Consider the following 16,073-nt stretch of genomic DNA (forward strand, 5'->3'; position numbering starts at 1 on the left):
AGTACGTCTTGGGGCGTGGAATCTGACGCAGGCTGTCTGGGCCTGGGGGACCACACACTTAGCCACGAGGGGCTGGTTCAGCTCTTATCTACAAAGGCTGTTTTGCACAAGGAGTCACTACCCAGGCCATCCTCCCTACAGAAAGCTCATTTGGGTCCATCACTACTGGTTCACTGACTGGGCTGGTCTCCCCTCATGGCCTGAGTCACCCAGCCAGAGAGCTTGGGCTTTGCCTGCAGGCAAGGCCTGTGGTTCCCTTAAAAAAAAAGAGGAAGTGAATCTGAAGTTCACTCCATGCTGTCCTGCGATAAGTTCTTGCCATGTCTGATTAGTTGGCCAAGTGGGTGATTTATGGAAGCACGTTTCCAAGAGTGGTCCCCGCGTGAGCCAAAAGTTCTGCGGAGCTCTGGGGCCACAGATCGTGCGTAATTCCCGGCAGCCACCTGCAAATTCATGAGTCAATGGGGACCTTAGCGAGCAAATGGTTAGCACAATCAGAGAAACCTCAGGCACCCCGGGGAGGCAGGGATAGGAGCAAACTGACATGCAAACAAAGGACATTTTACTACATTATTTGCGGGAAAAGAACTCAGGTCCACTTAGGATTTGGCTAGAACCTCGAGCCCAAGTTTTGGGACTGAAGACAAGGAAACTTGTAAATCTCTGAATATTTCACTTCGGCCTCATACATAATACGTTCCTAACAAATGCTTGTTGAATAAGAAAAGATTTATCATTGCATTCTTCACAAAGAATGAACTTCTCCTATTTCTTAAAGAATTCTGCCGTACTGAAGGAAGGGATTTGAGTATCTTGATTTCACATGTCGCTATGGCGCCATTTGCAAAGTTTTATCATCAGCACCATAGCAGTGAGGAAGGTCAGGGCTCTGGGTTCAAAACCTGAGAGCTGGGGTCCAGCGTCCAGATCAGCCTGCCCACCCCGACCGCATTCGCTGCCCCCTCCGCTGGGCTGGAGGCTACCGGGTAGATCAGAAGCCTTGCGGGGCCCACTGTTGTTTGACTTTCCGGTTCTTTTCTATCAGGTGGCGCTAGTCGTGAAGAACCCGCCTGCCCATGAGGGAGACGCAAGAGACAGAGGTTCGATCCCTGGGTCGGGAAGATCCCCTGGAGGAGGGCATAGTAACCCACTCCAGTATTCTTGCCTGGAGAATCCCATGGACAGAGGAGCCTGGCGGGGTGCTATCCATGGGGTCACAAAGAGTCAGACATGACAGAGCGACCAACACCTCTTTTCTGTCAACCCAGCTTCTGAGGATTTCCAGCCGTTGCTGGCTTTCCTGAGCAGAAGCGCAAACAGCAGAGGAATGCCTGAATGTGGCGGAGCCCTAAGACAAAGGCCTTAGCAGAGCCCCAGAGAGAGAGCTAGGCTGGAGACGGAAAGCTGGCCCCCACCCCAGCAGGGCTGAGCACAGTGGGCCGAGGGCTGGAGCCCAGGCCTCTGTTGGCGGGTGATGTGGGCTTCTAGACCCGTTAGATGATGGTTCTGGGCCTCCCCGGGTGGTGTCCAGGGGCTGAGACTCCTCGCTCCCAAGGCAGGGGGCCTGGGCTCTCTTCCTGGTCAGGGAACTGGACCCCACACGCTGCTAGTTCCAGTTCGCATGCCACAGCTGAAAGGTCCTGCGTGCTGCTGCAAAGCCCTGGCACAGCCCAACAGATAAGCTGATTGAAGAAACTGGGAAATCAGATCCCAGTTCCCCCTGAAGTTCTCCTCTGCCTAGGCACTGCCCCACACTGTGACCACCTGGAGGCGGGGAAGGAAACAGAAGGAACATTCCATCAGAACCCTTCCTGATGGACGCCGGGGGCTGGGAAGCAGAGGGGGAGAGGAGGTCAGAAGTTCTTGTTTAAAGAGATGTTGTGATTGTTGGAGGTGGCCTGGCCCCTGCTGAGAGGTTACTGTAACCACAGGGAGGTCTGCCAGAGGCGATGGTGAGCCGCTGGAGGGCTGGGGCAGGACGGGACCCTGCGGCCTTGCATGAAGTCCTCCCTGTGCAGGCAATAGGGGGGCGGGGGCCTCACGTCTCAGGATGAAAGCAACAAACGTTTTACGAGTCTCAAAAAGGAACAGCAACTTCCCCATCCTCCAGGGCCAACAAACCAGGAAAACTGAGTGGAAACGGCTTTCTCATTTCCCACCATGAAACATTAGCAAAAAGCCTTGTAAAAAAAAAAAAATTAAGGGCGAGGGGAGTTAGGAAGCCATGCTTCCCCATCCCTTCCGTTCCCCATCGGGGAACACCATCCAAATGGTTTTCTGACACCTCATATAATTCAGTTGCGGGAAGCAGCTGTTTGGTTGTATTTTGTTTGGGTTTGTTTTGCTCTGGGGGGAAGTGTCCTTTAGGAGCAAGTCAGGGGAGTGGCGGTGGTCCTCGCAGCTAACACGGCTGCGGGGTGAGGTCACTGTGCTCTAAACTCAGAAGGCATGTTTTGGACACACTCGCAGCTGGCCAAGGTTGTTCCTACTTACTCATCTTCCTCTAGGCTTCCAAAATGTTTTCCTGGAATATGCTCCTGGGGGTGGGGGTGGGGGGAGTGTTATTTATAATCTCACATAATCCTCCTTCTCATACAAAAGCATCCAGTGGTGCTTTCCATGGGAAGAATAACAGCTCATGTGAGTTGGAAGGGATGCAAGGGAGGCACTTGGAACTCTTGACACCTCCAACCTGCGTCCAATTTAGAAGAGTCTTGGCCTCCTGGGGCTGAGAAACCACCGCCCCTGACTCAGACTTGTCTGGGCCTTGAGCGGGGACATCACGGGCAGTCTGCCCAAGACGATGACAAGGATGAGGGTCTAACCAGATGCGCTCCTGTTTGTTCCACCTTGGATCCCTGACTTTACTGCTCCTGGGACTGAAGTGGACACTGAAAGCATTAGTTGCTCAGTCATGTCTGACTCTTTACGACACTATGGACTGTAGCCCACCAGGCTCCCCTGTCCGTGGGATTCTCCAGCCAGGAATACTGGACTGGGTTGCCATGCCCTCCTCCAGGGAATCTTCTCAACTCAGGGATCAAACCTGGGTCTCCTGCACTGCAGGCAGATTCTTAATCCTCTGAGTTACCCCTTGAATCAAAGATATATTCTGGAATAGGCATCAACTGGAAACACAGCCGCAGGATGTCTTCAAAAGAGGCAGAGGAGACAACTTAAGGATGTTATTTAAAAGAATCGGAATAAACCAAACTTAGGAAGAGGACAGGTTTTGGAAGCACCCCCTGGGTTCCTAGCCACACTGTACCTTATGAAGTGGGATCAGAATCAAGTTACTTAAACTTTCTAGTCCTCAGCTTCCTTATCTTTAAAATAGAGACGATGGCAATGCTCATTACAAAGTGTAGTGTGAGGTTAAAAGTGAAAGTGTTAGCCGCTCAGTTGTATCCGACTCTGCGACCCCATGGACAGGGGCTCTCCAGGCTCCTCTGTCTTCGGGTTTCTTCAGGGAAGAATACCGGAGTGGGTGGCCATTCCCTTCTCCAGGAGATCTTCCCAACCCAGGGATCAAACCCGGGTCTCCTGCACTGCAGGCAGATTCTTCAATGTCTGAGCCACCAGGGAAGCCAGTACATGAAGGCCCTATGCAAGACGGACTACTGGGCCCAACAAACATACTGTGTACATTACTCTGGGAGTATGCACTTAATGACTGCAGAAATCATAAATAAACATTCTCATTTCATCTGACTCTCAGGATCAGAAGAAAGCCCTCAGTTATCTGTCTCAGATTTCCCTCCTGTAAAACGATGTGCCTACGCCAAGGACAGGAGCAATGAGTAACATTTAGATACTGCTTTAAATTCTACCGAGGGGCGTATTACTGATGCAAAATGTCATTCTGCCATCCCTCATCAGTCCTAATGTAAAGAGAAAAGATCTCAGCCTGTTTAAGTGTCTTGGTTGATGTTGCTCTAGGAGCGTTCCATCAATCATCCCACCAGTGGGTTTGATTCACATGCTACGAGCTCCTCATACCGCTGCGGATACTCTGTAAGCGCAGTTGGTTGAAGAAAGCATGTTGGTTACAGACAACGTCTGTGTGTAATTGATTTATTACACGACAACCAATAAATCAGTGAGCTCTGGGGTTTACATAAGTGCTTTCTGAAAGATCCTAGTGGCCAATGCTGACTTACCAAGAGTGATGAGGAGAGCAAATATGAAGGAGACCACGTGGCGCTGCTCTCCTTGGTAAGTCAAGTCATTGCCGGTTGGCCTGCAGCTGGAACACGCTGGGCAGACTTTTCTAATCAAGGCACATTCTGGGAACTGGCTTCTACTTTGTCTCCTCTGCAGCTGAGATGCACTCGGTTAGCCAAGCTGTGGACCATGTGTGGAATTAGAAAAATGTGTCCTTTCCAGCCATGTTGTCCTATATCACACACTACTGTTACTGGGTCATATCACTCGTGTTGAAATCCAGAGAAATCTGGGACATTCGCAGAAAACAGTAGTTAACTCAGGAGGTGTCCTTGCTAAAGTTATGAGCACTATACGTAGACATGCTGTGCCTTGAGAATGCTCACATGGTACTCTTTAAAGTCTGGAATCTAAACAGAATATATGCTGGGATGTGATCAAAGGGGCAGTTCCCATTATTCTATTCACTAATGCCATCCCACAAGTGCAGAAAGATGTTTTTATTATGAATTCACTGTTTCCAGCTAAGCAATGGGAACAAATACTCACGTGGGGTATTTCAATTACTCAGGGTTTAACTTTCCATTCCCTGGTGGTATGGGTTGAATTGTCTCCTCAAAAAAATTTGCTGAGGGGACTTCCCTGGCGGTCCAGGGGTTAAGACTCCGATATTCCACTGCAGGGGGCTCGAGTTCCATCTGTGGTCACAGAACTAAGATCCCACATGCCATGTGGTACATTAAAAAATATATATTGAAATTCTAACCCCAACACCTCAGATGTGACATTCCTTGAAAACAGGGTCATTGCAGATGTAATTAATTAAGATGTAGTCATACCAGAGTAACGGAGAAGGAAATGGCAGTCCACTCCAGCACTCTTGCCTGGAAAATCCCATGGACAGAGGAGCCTGGTAGGCTGCAGTCCATGGCGTCGCAGAGAGTCGGACACGACTGAGTGGCCTCCCTTCACTTCCCTTCCCTTCATACCAGAGTAACATGGGCCCTTAATCCAGTATGACTGCTCTCCTTGTGAGGGGGAGAGAAGTGAAATGACAGTGCTAGTGTCTCAGCTGCCTGACTCTTTGTGACCCCCACCCCCACCCCCAGGAGCCCACCAGGGCCCTCTGTCCGAGGAATTCTCCAGGCAAGAACACTGGAGTGGGTAGCCTTTCCCTCCTCCAGGGGATCTTCCCGACCCAGGGATCGAATGCGGGTCTCCCGCACTGCAGGTGGATCCTTTACCCTCTGAGCCACCAGGGAAGCCGTAAGATGTACAAGAAAAGACGGCTGTGTGACACGTGACGGAGGCAGTAACCGTAGCGATTCGTCCACAAGCCAAGGAGTGCCGAGGAATGCTGGGAAACGCCAGGAGCCAGAGAGGCAAGGATCCTCTCCTTCGGTTTCACGGGGAACGTGGCCCTGACAACATGGCCCTGCCAACAATCTGATTTTGGACTTTCGGCCCCTAGAACTACAACACGATAAATTTCTGTCGTTTGAAGATACCTAGTTGGTAGTACTTTCTTCGGGCAGCCCTAGAAAGGGAAGACACCTGGTCTGTATGTCTCCTTTAACAACACTTTTATGTCAGCTTGTAGTATTTGATGTCAACCTTTTTGATATCAATGATATTTGATGTCAATCTTTATATACCACAAATTGATCCCTTTTTATACTACAAATTGGATCTTCCCCACCCAGGGATCAAACTCTAGTTTCCTGTATTTCCTGCATCGCAGACAGGTTCTTTACCCACTGAGCCATCGGGAAAGCCCTATATAAAGGGACAGTTAGGTTAAACATTTGGAACTTAATCCTTAAGTGTTTATATCGGCTAATACTTCAAGCCTCATCCATATGCTAGTATTGCCACACCCTAAGAAAGCTGAGCGGAGAAGGCAATGGCACCCCACTCCAGTACTCTTGCCTGGAAAATCCCATAGATGGAGGAGCCTGGTAGGCTGCGGTCCATGGAGTCACTAAGAGTCAGATACGACTGAGTGACTTCACCTTCACTTTTCACTTTCATGCATTGGAGAAGGAAATGGCAACCCACTCCAGTGTTCTTGCCTGGAGAATCCCAGGGACGGGGGAGCCTGGTGGGCTGCCGTCTATGGGGTCGCACAGAGTCAGACACGACTGAAGTGACTTAGCAGCAAGAAAGCTGAGAGCCGAAGAATTGATGCTTTTGAACTGTGGTGTTGGAGAAGACTCTTGAGAGTCCCTTGGACAGCAAGGAGATCCAACCAGTCCATCCTAAAGGAGACCAGTCCTGGGTGTTCATTGGAAGGACTGATGTTGAAGCTGAAACTCCATACTCTGGCCACCTGATGTGAAGAGCTGACTCATTTGAAAAGACCCTGATGTTGGGAAAGATTGAGGGCAGAAGGAGAAGGGGGCGACAGAGAATGAGATGGTTGGATGGCATTACTGACTCAATGGACATGGGTTTGGGTGAACTCCAGGAGTTGGTGATGGACAGGGAGGCCTGGAGTGCTGCAGTCCATGGGGGTCACAAAGAGTCAGACACAACTGAGTGACTGAACTGACCTGAAGTAGTCGACATGGCTCCTCAGAACTCCTTCTGTGATTTAAAGCCTCAATACGCCTCTTGGCCAGGTACACAGTCACCAAATGAAATATATATCCTACCACCAGTCATTAGAAGAAAATCACTAAACAGTATCAGCAGGAAAGCATATGTTAATATTAGTTCCAGGATAATAAATAAGCCAGGTATGAACTTCCAAGGAATTATGTTGAATGTTGTTGGTGCACGTGAAGTTTGGCTCCTGCCATCAGCCTTGCTAGGAACAGCTGAGTTGTCTCAATCGCTGTGTCAACCAGTGAAAGGTGTTTAAAACCAGAATTTGACCAGAATCAGGGATACACTCCTTTTGTGTCTGGTTTTCAAAGACGTGCATTATAACTAGTGCAGAAAACACCCTCTTAAGAGGATTGAGGGATGAAGATAAAAATAGTTTAAACAAGTGATTGGACAGAGAATTGCTATGTGCTGGAATATTTGACTGTTATCAACGGTTTGTTTGCAAAACATGTTTAACAACACGGGAAATACTTAACATATATTTTGGTGAAAAAAGTCAGGATGAGAAATTCAGATACAGCTTGATACCAATTATGTAAATTCTGTGCATAGAAAAGTGTTAACAGAGACAACTGTGGGGTGGGATTTCAAGTGATTTTTATTCTTTTTACTACTTTCCAAATTCTCAACATAGGCAAAAATTACTTCTCTTATCCCAATGCAATTTAATGCTAAAAAATGCACCAGAACATTATACTCTGTGGATTACCATATTGTGGATGACGTTTTCTTTATTCTCATCTTTTGTACTTTTCATATATTCTCAAATATTTCTTATTAATTTCACAATAAAAAAACAAAAATTCTATGTTTATTGATGATCTAGCCAGGGCGTCCACAAGCTGTCAGAGCTACTTTAAAATGACCCACGAAACTACTGAGCCACTGAGATGGTGTCACAGGGAGCTCCCATAATACTTGTTGTAGATTAAATTATGGTTCCCAAGTTCCACACTATTTGTCACAGACTTGGCAGTTCCTCCCACTGAGGACAGAGAACTTACTTCCACTCCACTGTCACCAGCCCAAGCCTTGTGACTCGCTCTGGCCAGTGGGATGCAGGCAGAAGTTGTAGTCTCGAGCCAGTTTTGAGCCCCGATCCTAAGGGGCATCACGTGTCTGCTCCCTGTCTTGCTCATCTGTCATCACTGTGAGAAGATCCTCCCCAAAGGAGCTGCTGCTCCTTCAGCCCAAGTGAAAAAACACACGTGGAGCAAATCCAAGTCCGAAGCACAGCTAAGTTAAGCAAGACCCACCACCCCAAGAAGAACCACCCAGCTGGGCCAGGCTTAAATCAGCAAGTCTATCAACCTGTAGACTCCAGTGAAAGTGTTACTCACTCAGTATGTCCAGCTCTTTGCGACCCCACGGACTGTGTCTGCCAGGCTCCTCTGTCCATGGAATTCTCCAGACAAGAATACTGGAGTGGGCTGCCATGCCCTCCTCCGGGGGGTCTTCCTGGCGCAGGGATTGAATTCAGGTCTCCCGCACTGCAGACAGACTCTTTATAATCTGAACCACCGCAGAAGCCCACAGAGCCAAGAGTACGAAAGCAGACGCCTAGTGGATTTTGGAATGGCGTATGCAACAAAGAATAACCGATAAAACCTTATGGACGAAAATACCAGAAAGCTCCTGGATGAACATACGGTCTTCACTTGAATGAACAATGCCTCAGGATGAGGACTGACAAAGTGTCAACCCAGTACGTTAGAAGTCCCTTTCATTGTAGTTTAAAAACAGAAATGGCCCTGAATCTCGTTAAGGTAGATTCTGTGTGTATGTATACAGGTTTCTAATGTATGTCTCTATGTACGTGTGCATATATATAGTGAAATTACTGACGGCAACAATATACCAGCTCTGGGAGCTGGTGATGGACAGGGAGGCCTGGCGTGCTGCAGGGCATGGGGTCGCGAAGAGCTGGACACGACTGAGCGACTGCACTGATGATATACCTCTGTGTTCATGTTCAGTTGTCTTCTCTAGTTTTTAGTTAAACCCATTAAATATACATTTTTCACTCTGACATATTCTGGTTTCCACTGAAGAATGGTAGTTGGAGTTATAATCCTCAATGTCTACTTACCAACTTTAAAAATCCTAAGACTATTAATCATACTGCACTTGCCTTTGGTAGGCAGATTGGAATTATTCTTCTTTTTGGAGCAAGTTTTCTCAACCTTGACACTATTTGCTTTTTAAAACAAAAAAGAGGTGGGAGTGGGATCTGAATCCACCTGCCAATGCAGGGGACATAGGTTCAGTCCCTGGTCCAGGAAGATCCACAGGCTATGGGCCAACTAAGCTGATCACCACGACTACAGAGCCCGAGCTCTGGGGCCCCCATGCTGCAACTACTGAGGCCTCCAAGCCCCGGGGGCCCTGAGCTCCACAACAGGAGGCAGTGAGAAGCCCCCATAGTCAGAAGCCCCTGCTCACCACAAGTGCCTGAGTGTAGCAATGAGGACCCAGCACAGCCCAAAATAAGTAAGGAGATGTTGTTTTCATAAAAAGGGTCAGGCCAAAACAATTTTTTTTTTCATTGAAGTGTAGTTGATTTAGAATGCTGTGTTATCCTGCTGTATAGCAAAGCGATCGAGACACACACACACACACACACACACACACTCTTTTCCATTGTGGCTAGTCCTATGCTGGTGGATATAGCTCCCTGGGCTGCAGAGTAGCGCCCTGTTACTCAGCCGTTCTGTAGACAACAGTTTGCATTGACCAACCACAAACCTCAGTCCATCCGCCCTCTGTCTCCTCCCACTTGACAACTGCTCATCTGTTCTCTGTGTCTGCGGCACTGTTGGCTTTCTGAGCCAGATAATTCTTTGTTTCGGGGTGTCGTCCGGCGCACTGTGAGACGTTCAGCAGCATCCCTGGGGTCTACCCACTGAATGGCAGTAGTGTGCACACTGCGCCCCCCGCCGCCCTCCATGTTGGGACAGCCAGAAACATCCCAGGGCTTCCTGAATGTCCTGAAGGGGTGGGAAAGTCACCCTTAATGAGAACCACTGTTTTAAAGAAGGGAGAAGGCGATGGCACCCCACCCCAGTACTCTTGCCTGGAAAATCCCATGGATGGAGGAGCCTGGTAGGCTGCGGTCCATGGGGTCCCTAAGAGTCGGACACGACTGAGCGACTTCACTTTCACTTTTCACTTTCATGCATTGGAGAAGGAAATGGCGACCCACTCCAGTGTTCTTGCCTGGAGAATCCCAGGGACGGGGGAGCCTGGTGAGCTGCCGTCTATGGGGTCGCACGGAGTCAGACACGACTGAAGCGACTTAGCAGCAGCAGCAGCAGTTTTAAAGAAAACTAGGATTCAGTTTGGCTAAGTCAAATGGCAGAAACCACTGGCCATTTTTAACTAAGTTAATAATAATTCACACAGTGATAAAAATAAAACAAGGTCTTAAAAACAATCCAAAGCTCTGGAACTTCTGATTCTTATGGTCATAAGTATGCTGTTACTGATGAGTGGGAGGAAAACTGAAGATGTGTTAATGGCCTGACAGGTAGATTTTCTGAAAGTGAAAGAAAGTGAAGTCACTCAGTCGAGTCCGACTCTTTGCGACCCCATGGACTATAGCCTACCAAGCTCCTCCCTCCATAGGATTCTCCAGGCAAGAGTACTGGAGTGGGTTGCCATTTCCTTCTCCAGGGGATCTTCCCGACCCAGGGATTGAACCCGGGTTTCCCGCGCTGGAGGCAGACGCTTTAACCTCTGAGCCACCAGATTTTCTGAGCCCTTCTCCAAAGTCAGGCTAAAATTTCCCCATCGCACACACTAGCAGGCAGCTTGATGGGACCAGCAATACCCCAGGCATCGTACTTTAGGCCATGGCACCCTGACCAGCTTAACACTTCATAAAAATGAACAGGGAAGAGTGGAATTCTAACTATAAATGAGGAATTTTGAACACCACCTTACTCAAAGATTCCATTTCTATCAGACAAAAGATGAAGCAAAAGTTAATTTCCTGGCAGTTTATATGCTTTAGCAGGAATGTGGGCAAGAGCCAGTTAAGTGCTGAACCTGACTCTGGGACATGTGGTTAAAATTAAGATCAAAACAGAGCTCGTATTCACGATTATACTCTTTTCAGGGGAACTCAGACGGGATTGAACTCTCCTTTAACGCTGGGAACTTTTAACATTTAACATTGGGTACCAGATCTTCAAACTCTCCATGCAAGTTCCCTTTGGGCTCATTCATTAAAACTGACTAAATCTCAGTTTCCTTGTCTGCAGAACGAGAAGGTTGGACTCAACAGGGTCTGTGACCCCTTTCTGCTACAACATTCTTTAAGCTTTGTAATGGTTCGTGTGTCACAACAAAGGAATTGGGCTGTATTGGGGAGTTTCTTATAATAAGACTTGACTCATGCTTCAAGAAATCTGTCCACAAAGATTTCTTTACACAAGGCAACAAACCATGCTGAGAACCAATGGAGTGAACCCTCCCGTTCTCCTCGGAGGCCGATCGTGAGCTTGGTTTCGATCAACAAGGGAGTAGGGAGGACGGGATTCGTGGGTTTGTTCCTGGAAACTCAACAGATTTAAGAAAATCATGCCACAAGAAGACTGGTCCTTTTACTTCACATAGTAAATCTCACTACATCACTAAATAAAGTGAGAAAGAGACCCTGGGGAACTGTGATGAGTGATCAGGACCAAATTCTAAAACCACCAACCCATCGTTCGGACATACTGGATGTGAAAGTCTGGGATCAGGCTAAAGGAAGAATTCCCACAACATGGAAAAATACTGGGAAAAAAACCTGTTTCTACTCACAGACATTCCTTATTGGTTCTAGGATATGCTGGAAGGAGAGCCTCCTGGGAGAAAGGAAAAGAGAGAAAGGGAAAATTAAAAAATAGATGAAAAGAAAAATTCCTTCCTCTGCGACTGTTCACCAGCTAAGAGCAAGGGAGCCTCAGTGGAGCCTTTAAAACATGGTTCTCTCGACAGAAGAGGACAAGATGCGCCCTGCAATCGGATGAGAAAAAGATCTACGTCACGGCCTCTGCGGGGCTCACCCCATCCTGAGTGTCAGCAGCTGGCTCTCTGCTGCAGCCCTCTGCCCTCAAAGCAGCCCCTACGCACAGTACCCCCACCCCAGCCAAGCCGGGTGCTCCCGGCGGGGGATCCAGGCTCACTGTAAGCTCTTTGCTCAGAGACAGGAAGCTCCGCTTGTTTGCTTTAAAATGAAGATGCAGTCAAGGAATGTCAATTGCTAATTGATTTTTTTAAAGTATCTTCCAGTTCTACCACAAGAGAATTAGAGTTTGTATCCAATTTGCGTTTGCAAAGATTTCAAAAGACAGCAAAATGCAAATAGTCTCATCACGTGAAAATGACCCGAGGGAGGCATTGCAAATCCTTTCTAAGGCATGCTCTGCAGTTCTACATTCTTGCTTCTTATGGGCATACCAGAAATATATTTTGTTGTTGTTGTTTAAATGAATGGAAAGATCCAGCATTTGGAAAGAAAGAATTGTTACTTGCCCTGTTTGTTCCAATAAACAATGAAACTGCTTGTTGCCCAATAAGAATAAAAACTGACAGTTTGTTAAAAAAAAAAAAAACCCAGAAAACATAAAATCCTGGACTGTGCTTAGGGTGCTGACTGATATTTCCAGACTTACTATGATCCTAAGGGAGAAGTTTGTTTAGGTTTCCACAGTATCAGTGAAAAAATACTTCTCTGGAAAACCTGCTACACATGGGCCAAAAGTTTTTCCAGTTCCAACTCCAATTACTATCTATTGAAAGCTTTTGGGCTTACGGAACAGCAGTGGATGAGATGGAAGCTGACATCATGGTAAGCTCAGAGACTCACGCTGCATAATTCTGTAATTAGTGACGAGATTAGGCAAAACTGCAAGAATGTGCCATGTGATTGCGATTTCAGGTCTCTAAACACTGGGTCTGGGGCGTGTTTTAAAGATTCACTTGGGTTAAAGAGACGTTTGCTATGTGTGTGCAGGCCAAATAAAGAAGGGGATTGAGCTGAATTGTCTGAGCAACGCCAGCAAGGAGAATTTAGAAGGGACCTCTCTGTAAAAGATGCTGGGAGACACAAAAGCGCGGAGGGGAGACGTGAATAAGATATGAGGATGATGCTGAGGGCTCGTGGGAGACAGAGTTACAGACTGGGCCTCCGACCCCTGGAACCGCGGGGATGATGCCACAGCCACCCAGGGGAAGCCCTGAGTGAGTGCGACAGTAATATTACTGGGCTGGCCAAAAAGCTCGTTCGGATTTATCTGTACGCTGGCACGGAAGCACCTGAGCAAACTTTTTGGCCAACCCCATGTTAACCTTCCTTCTCTTGGCCTTCCAGCCAACTCCGTTTATCTCTTTCAATCAGACACAACAGATGACAATCTGCGCAGGCCCAGAGTCAGATTTCAAATTCCAATTAATTTCTGTTACAATAAACTAACCTGCTAAACTGAATATCTGATTTTTCTGGCTATTGTGACTAACTGTAATTGGATACAGCATCATTTGTGCTGAAAAAATACTGTTCTTCAAATTGTACCAGAGTTTTCGTTGCTGTGACCTGAACAAGTAGCTAGGGTTTTACGTAAGGGACAGAGATATTTGTTGTTTTGTTATGGAGAAACCCAACACCCACTGAACTTTTACAAGTAAATGACTGGATTTATTTGAACATGATAATGTTGCCATACATAATTCCTTCGGATAATCCTCTTCTTACCTGTAATGCCATCAACGAGGCATCAGGTTCTTGGTGTTTCGTGTGTTTGCTTTTCCCATGACCCGAGGTGGAAATGCTCCTGAGGAGGAAATTCTGCCTAAATAAAGCTGGCAGTGAGGCTGGAGAAATTTGGCACTCTTCACGATGACCTTAGGGGTGTGCTCCCTGGGGTTACTTTGCTCTTTCATGACTTCTGTCCATTCACTCGTTTACTTACTCAGAACCATGCACGGGCAGCGTTAGAAAACAGTGACTGGTAAGACAGACAGTCCCTAAAGTGAAGTGAAGTCGCTCAGTCGTGCCCGACTCTTTGCAACCCCATGGACAGTAGCCTGCACCAGGCTCCTCTGTCCATGGGATTTTCAAGGCAAGAAGTACTGGAGTGGGTTGCCATTTCCTTCTCCAGGGAATCTTCCCGACACAGGGATCGAACCCGGGTTTCTCACATTGTAGACAGACACTTTACCGTCTGAGCCACCAGGGAAGTCCAAAACCATAGAAGAGCTGGTGTTTGACCACGTGTATAATAGATAGCTCTAGGAAGCAGTTTCACAGCACAGGGGGCTCGGCCCGGTGCTCTGTGATGACCTAGAGGGACCGGGGGGTAGTGGGAGGGAGGCCCCGGAGGGAGGGGATGTGTGCAGACTCACAGCTGATTCCCTTTGCTGTGCAGCAGAAACGAGCACAACACTGTAAAGGAACCACAGCCAAATTTTTAAAAAAGCCAGTGTTTGTTGCGAGCTTCCAAGTCCGGCTGTGGAGTTGCCTCTTTTAACCCTCACAGCCTGATGAAGCACCCAGCTCCATCTTACAGGGGACACTGAGATGCCGAGGTCAACTGGCTTCTTCAAGGTCACACGGCTACAAGGAAGCCGGGCAGGGATTCGGGTCTGACTTCAACACCATGCCCTTACTCCTGTGGTCCCCACCTCTTTCTCATCACTCCTCACCACCTGATCTCCTGTTCTTGTTGGGGAGGGGGGGTCCCTCTACGCTCCACACCAAAGATTCTCTGCCTTTGCCCTTGACAGACCCCCAGACCCCAAATGCTGCCCAACCTTGCGTGTCTAACCTCAGCCCTTCTCCCCATGGCAGGCTCCCTAACCCATCTTACTCCATCAGCCTCTGACAGTGGCACGTGCCGCCCTAGTCCCCTTCATCTAGCTGTCCATCTGATGTTCCAAACTTGATCATCAGTTCCAAATTAGATCATAAATTTCCCCCCAAAGACCTGCATTTTCTCTCATCCTGGCCATGGAACTTAGGCAGAGTTAGGTGATGAATTACAACTGTGTTTTCTATCACTAAATTGGTGCTATGGTCTCGAAGACATGAATAGATTCATAGAAAGAAAATGTAGGTGACCCACTTAAGAATCAGTAAACAGAATGTGCTCGCTTGGCTGAATCCCTTCCCCTTCAATTAGTCACTGTCTTTGCCCGAACGCTGCCTCCCTCCGCTAGCTGCAGCCTTTGCATGACTGGTTCTTCAGCGAGCGCAGAGGCTTGGCTTCCATAACGGAGGCTGACCAGGCTTATATCTCTACCTGAGGCCTTTGGGACAAGGCCAAAGCCGGAGGCCACTGAAGCACCCACTTAGGCTGCCGCGGAAGGACGGAAGCTCACAAGTCTGCCACTGCTTGTCTCCCACCCTGAAAACTCACAGACCTCCGTGCCAACCTTCTTCCCTAACACTTACCGTCTCGAGAGGCCATTTGTCACAGACGTGTATTTCTGCACCGCCTCCCTCAGCAGCTTGGAGCGAGCACTCTGAATAACCGGTGACTCGCCCTGGATTCACTGAGATTAGTGCCAGATGTCTGGGATGGAAGCTGCCCAGCTTCCCAAGGTGCTGCTCCCCACCGGCTCCTCAGCACAGCCCAGGGCATCCGGGGAGTCTTCTCACTTTGGGGTGTTTTGGCTGAACCCTCGGTTTCCACGCCCCCGCCCAGCCCTTTGCGTCGCTTCTGGAGTATCAGATGCTGGGTGTTGGTGGTCCTGACATCACAGCTCACTGGAGAAGTCTTGAGACAGAGTAAACTTCTACGAGATTTCACTCATTCGCAGCCCATCTCTTTATTACTCGCCGTGTCCTAACTTCAGCTTGGAGAGCTGGCATTTCTTTTCTTCCTGGGGAAGAGGGGTGGGGTGACTTAGAGAGCGAGCTGCTCCTTCGTGGGGAGTTAGAGTGGTGGCCTGTGGCTTAGGACAGTTTCCAGAGCGTCCTCCTTAGGTGGCCTCTGGGAGCTGTTGCCATTGGGAGACCAAATGGGAGCTAAAGGCTTCCAAGGTCGACCCATGGCACAGGCAGACTGTTTGGGGGCTGATGTCAAATCTGTACCCCCATGCCTCACGTAATCCTTCCCCCTCTCACATGCTAAGTCGCTTCATGACCGACTCTTTGTGACCCAATGGACTGTAGCTCACCAGGCTCCTCTGTCCTTGGGATTCTCCAGGCAAGAATCCTGGCATGGGTTGCCATCCTCCAGGGGATCTTCCGGACCCAGGGATCAAACCCGCGTCCCTTACGTCTCCTGTGTTGGCAGGCGGGTTCTTTACCA

General features: G+C 48.4%; 1 long non-coding RNA gene across 1 annotated transcript; it reads right to left on the reverse strand.

Annotated features, from left to right (window-relative positions):
• Positions 1–7,355: 7,355 nt before the first annotated feature.
• Positions 7,356–15,399, reverse strand: LOC121817691 (uncharacterized). The gene is made up of 2 exons (XR_006057724.2): positions 13,514–15,399; positions 7,356–11,624 (listed from the first exon to the last, which is right to left on the reverse strand). It is a non-coding gene; the product is annotated as an uncharacterized LOC121817691 (long non-coding RNA).
• Between the last annotated feature and the right edge of the window lie 674 nt (positions 15,400–16,073).

The sequence above is a fragment of the Ovis aries genome, chromosome 23 (genome assembly GCF_016772045.2).
Source record: "Ovis aries strain OAR_USU_Benz2616 breed Rambouillet chromosome 23, ARS-UI_Ramb_v3.0, whole genome shotgun sequence".
NCBI classification, from domain to species: Eukaryota; Metazoa; Chordata; class Mammalia; order Artiodactyla; family Bovidae; genus Ovis; species Ovis aries.